This window comes from Lutra lutra, chromosome 7, assembly GCF_902655055.1.
Source record: "Lutra lutra chromosome 7, mLutLut1.2, whole genome shotgun sequence".
Taxonomy (NCBI): domain Eukaryota; kingdom Metazoa; phylum Chordata; class Mammalia; order Carnivora; family Mustelidae; genus Lutra; species Lutra lutra.
The window spans coordinates 51,481,546-51,487,436 of record NC_062284.1 but is presented as its reverse complement, the minus strand read 5'-3'; the positions used below and the strand labels follow the sequence as shown (position 1 = coordinate 51,487,436).

The 5,891-nt window shown below is 36.2% G+C and overlaps 1 pseudogene; it reads right to left on the bottom strand.

Moving 5' to 3' along the window:
* Positions 1–1,150: 1,150 nt before the first annotated feature.
* On the bottom strand, positions 1,151–2,093 carry LOC125104400 (olfactory receptor 11G2-like; annotated as a pseudogene).
* Between the last annotated feature and the right edge of the window lie 3,798 nt (positions 2,094–5,891).

The following is a 5,891-nucleotide window of genomic DNA, read 5'->3' as shown; positions in this document are numbered from 1 at the left end:
AAGATACACATAAAATGACATTTAACATATCTTAACAATTTTGTAAGTGTACAGTTCTGCGGCATTAAGTACATTGACATTGTTGAGCCATCATTACCACCATCCATCTCCAGAACACCTTCATCCTCCCAAACAGACAATGTGTATCCATTGACTGGTAATGTCCCCCTGGCAGTCACCATTCTACTTTCTGTCTCTGTGAATTAGAGGATTCTAGGAACTTTACAAAATTGCAGTGATACAGTATTTGTGGTTTTGTGACAATCTGGTTCATCCGTGTTTCAGAATTTCCTTGCTTAGTAAGACTGGGTAATTACATTGTATGTATTACATTGTATGTATACATCACATTTTGTTGATCTGTTCACCTGTTGATATATATTTGAACCACTTTCATCTTTTGACTGTACTTTGCATTTTATAAATACTTTTATATATGACTGCTTATTGATCCACATCAAAAAACCCCCAAATGTCCTTTTTAAAAACTGGGAATGAAAGTTTTGATTTGCTGAGGTGGAATCAGAACACAGTCCTCATCAATCTTTATCTAACAAAGCATTGTTATCATTTTCATAATACAAGGAAACACAGGTGGGTAGGGCAGAAATAATTCTTGTTTTGATTTGCACCTACATAGACTTCTTTCAAGAATCAAAACATTTTTTCCTTAAAAATAGGCCCTTTTTTCCTTTAAATAAATATAATAGGATGATCATTTAAAAGTTTATAAAAAAGAAACTGCTGAAGGTCATAACTTGGCAACAATAGCTAATGATAATAAATTCTTATATAATTGATAATAGTATATCATATTACATTATATAATATATATTGAGTGCCAGGCACTATTTTAAATGCTTCCATATATTAACTCATTTATTCCTAAACACTCTATGATGCAGACCTGATTACTAAGATCATCTCTAGTTAAAACTGGGAAAGCAGACAAATAACAATTTAAGTAACTTACCCATAGTTACTCAATCAATACGGAATAGAGAGAAGCTTTGAATTTTAAGAATTCTCATGTGGACTTATTTATTCTAGATCTAGTAAATTTTCTTACTTTTAAGTATAATTTTTCTAGATTCTATACAACAGGACTCAAAAGGAATTTTATCTCACCAAACCATCTCCCATTCAGAAATTATTTATAAACTTTACACATAACTTTCCTGAGGGCAATCTTCATCTCCTTATTCCTGAGGCTGTAGATCAGAGGATTTAAAAGTGTAGTTGCAGTTGAATAGAACATTGTCAAGAACTTCTGCATACCAGGATGATTGGCTGCCCCGGGCTTACATACATCACCATAATTGAGCCATAAAATAGGAACACCACTATGAGGTGGGAAACACATGTGGAGAAGGCTTTTTTTCTACTTGAACCTTTGGGAACCTGAACCACAGCTTGAAGGACCAGTATGTAGGACACAAGGATGTAGAACAAGTGATAAATGTTATTACAGCACTGAAAATGCTACAAGTCAGCATTGTCTTAGGGACAGGTACACATGATATGGCCAACATTGCCCCAAGATCACAGAGGTAGTGATCAATGACATTTGAACCACAAAACGGAACTTGGGAGATAAGGGTGGCTGGGGTCACCAACCAGAAGAACCCACCCACCCATTAAGCAGACACAAGGGTTTCGCAGATTTTCCTGGTCATTATGGTAAGGTAATGCAGTGGATGGCAGATGGCTAGATACCTATCAAATGCCATGAGGGCCGGGAAGAAAAGTTCTGTGGCACAAAGAAAGAGGAAGATGTAGAACTGTAAGATGCAGCCATTATAGGAGATGGTCTTGATCTTGGATAGGAAGTTGAACAACATGTTGGGCACATTGGAATTGATGTAGCAGATCTCCAGGAAAGAGAAGTTGGACAATAAAGTATACATAGGAGAGTGGAATTGCTGGTTCCACCATACAGCACAGATAATAGCACTGTTGCCCAACAAAGTCAAAATGTAGATGATGGAGAACAAAACAAAAAGGAGAATTTCCACCTCTTGACTACATAGGAAACCCAGGAGGATGAATTCATGAATGACAGCAGTGTCATTATTGTTAGGCAAAACATGCATTTCTAACTTAATATGTACAGAGACATAATCAGAACTACATATTAAGAGTCTCCTATTTTATTCAGCCCTCCTTAACACCTCAATTTCTCATCAGAATTAGGTGGTATTATAAGTAGATAACAAAATTAGTCAACATGAAGAATTGTTTTCAAAATAGCTCTGTTGGAAGACAAATAGAAAAACACCACTAGTAACATTACTTCAAGTATTACTTTAACTATTTTCTACAAAGCTTTTTCTTCTTATTTTAGCCTATGAGAAAAAGAGATAGAAATGAATCATTATATACCTTAAATGCTCACCTTTAACTCTAGTACAGCTAATAAGCTTCAGGAAGGAGTTTACACCCTTAAACTGCACTGAAATATTTTATTGCCTAAAATATTACTTCACTCAGCATCACAAGGTCCACAAATTTCCCTATTTAATGACATTACTATAGAAGCTTAGCAGATCATAATAAGAAAGGCACATCCATACACAAATACATTAATTCACTAATTAATTTCCATTAAAGACTTACATCCCCAGATGATTCTAGTGTTACAAAGACAATGCCTGGTTTTTGAGAATTACTATTATACTCTATGGGTGCCAGAGAAGTTTGAACTCTCTTTCATTGACAACAATAAAAGTAAAATATGGAGCCTATATTACTGAGTTAGAAAGACAAGGATATAAAATAAAAGAGAGTTCATAAAAAACTGAATGATAACTCAGCAATTCCCAGTCTAAACTAAGGAATGTAATATGTGCTTTAAAAATACTTAAATATTTTAATTTGATTCAAATTAACCTCTGTGAAATCCCTTTCATTTATGTTAGCTCTATAGCATTTCAGTTCCTTTGCAAAATTTTCCAGTTTACCCTTTTTTTAAAAAGCATGGCATAATTTATATTTTAGTTAGAACAGATTTTCTACCTGCTCATTTTTATTTTCTATGTATATTATTTTCCCTCAATTTTCATTTTAAATATACACAGTTTAGTGAAAAACCAAAGGGCTTGACATCTTAGTGTTTTTTTAAGTACAAAGTCAAAGTGACTGTTTAAAGAATGAGGTGTAGTGGGGGGCACCTGGGTGGCTCAGTGGGTTAAAGCCTCTGCCTTCAACTCAGGTCATGATCTCAGAGTCCTGGGATCGAGCCCCACGTCGGGCTCTCTGCTCAGCATGGAGCCTGCTTCCTCCTCTCTCTCTGCCTGCTTCTCTGCCTACTTGTGATCTCCGTCTGTCAAATAAATAAATAAAATCTTTAAAAAAAAAAAAAAAAGAATGAGGTGTAGTGGGACACCTGGGTGGCTCAGTCAGTTAAGCATCTGCCTTCAGCTCAGGTCATGATCCCAGGGTCCTGGGATCGAGTCCCGCATCAGGCTCCCTGCTTGGCAGGGAGCCTGCTTCTCCCTCTGCCTGCCACTCCCTTGCTTGTGCTCGCTCACTCTCACTCTCTATCTGACAAGTAAATAAAATATATTAAAAAAAAAAAAAGAATGAGGTGTAGGATGGAATACTATGCAGCCATCAAAAGAAATGAGCTCTTGCCATTTGCAACAACGTGGATGGAACTAGAGGGTATTATGCTGAGTGAAATAAGTCAATCAGAGAAAGACAATTTTCATATGATCTCCCTGATATGAGGAATTTGAGAGGCAGTGTGGGGGGTTGTGGGGGGTAGGGAAGAAAAAAATGAAACAAGATGGGATCGGGAAGGAGACAAACCATGAGATATTCTTAATCTCACAAAACAAACTGAGGGTTGCTGCGGGGAGGGAGGTATGGAGAGTGTAGTTGGGTTATGGACATTGGGGAGGGTATGTGCTATGGTGAGTGTTGTGAAGTGTGTAAGCCTGATGATTCACAGACCTGTACCCCTGGGGCAAATAATACATTGTATGTTAACAAAAATAATTAATTAAAAAAAACTTAAAAAATAAATAAATAAGGTGTAGGCTTTATCATGATTATACAAATATTTTTTTTAGTTTTAAAGAAAAATTAAGAGTCAGAATTCAAAACGATCCAAAATGAAATCCTAGCTCTTTTTAATGTAAGATTTATAATCTGGGACAAGTGATTCTCTCTCTCTCTGAGTTTCAATTTCTTTATCTGCAAAATCAGGGTAATACCTACCATGGAACATTAACAAAGCATTAAATATAATGTTTGTAAAGCACCTAGCACAGTGTCTAGCATAAAGTAAATTTTGGGAGCAGGACTCATTTTATTGCCCTAATTACCATAACCAAAATATGAGCAGGTTCTTCCTAAAAAGGATTTATTTGAACCTCAAAGAAGAATATTTAGCTCCTATATACATTCTGATCTTCGCACATTCAATCTTAGGAATGATATGAACTTAATGCACTTCTATGCCCCTAACTAACCTTTGAAAACATGTCCTAAAATCACATACGCGCCTGGATGGTTCAGTCAGTTAAGCATCTGCCTTTGGCTCAGGTCATGATCCCCAGGGTGTTGGGATTAAGCCCCGCATGAGGAATCTGATTCTCCCCCTCCCTCTCCTTCTTCCCTCCCCCTGATTGTGCTCTCTTTCTCTCTCTCTCTAAATAAAATATTTTTTTAAAATAAAAAATGAAAAAATAAAATCACATATGGAACTCAGAATAAATATCTCAATAAAAACATTATAGCTCCATTCCAGAGTGGCTCAAAGAAGCTCAACTGATTATTGCAGTATTTTTAAATTATTCCTTACCCCATGAATTGAGCCCCTTTGACATTATTCTATACAATTTTCCTTTTTCTCTGATTCCAACCTGTTAGCTTCTATTCTGTTTTCAGTCCCCTTCACACAGTAAGTATTTCAACTATAGATTTTGTTATAGATTTTGGGGGGGGGTGTTGAACCATTATTAAGAAAATTCTTTTTCTGTGGGAAAAAAAAATCCATTTTGGTTAAAACTTGAGAGTCCAGGCACAGCTCTCTCCTCTACTGCCTTGCATATGTTAAAGCTGGAAAGGCAGGAGTGAAGTAGTGTCCCTAGATCTGAACTGGCAAAACTCTTTCTTACCCAGAGATAAACTTTAAGTAAGCCACTGGAATGACAGGTTTCATCAATATACAATAGTTTCTCATGTCATAGAGTAGTAAATCAGACAGACAAGACATGAACCCAGGTTTGCATGATTCCAAAGTTCATAATCAATCTAACCCAAATAGATTGCAAGCTAAAGCAGCATAGAGAGAGCTTGATCAAATAATAATATTGAGGACATCTGTCCCCTCTTCTGCCTGCTATAGGATATAGCAGGTCTCCCCTCTCTTGCCAACCCAGCATGAATAGTAGCTAGTAACAGGGAATACTCCCCACCCCCATCCTCTCCCATCTCAACATCATTTTCAGCATCCACTTGAATGAGCATGTTTTAAGCAAAGCTAACAATAAGCAGGGCAGGGCACTACATTATTATATATAAATATATAAAAGACCTGATCGCTGAGGTGACTGTGATTACAAGCAAGAACAGCAAAGTGATTTGGAGAGGGTCAGAAGCAATTTGGGAAGATTGTGAAGGGGAACCATGAAAAGAAAGTTGCCATATTGAAGCTAAGTTACTAAGAGGATAATTATAGGATCACAAGAGATACTAGAATTATGAGATGTGAGTCTGAGTTTTTCATGATACAAAGGACTAAAACTGGTTTAGAAATTTTTAAGATACAATAAGATTTTTAAGTTGAGACATGAGAAAAATTTCACCAAGATTTGTTTCCTTGTACATCTGGAATTTTTCAAAGTAATATTCATTCTCACAGGAATTTTATCAAAGAGAAAACT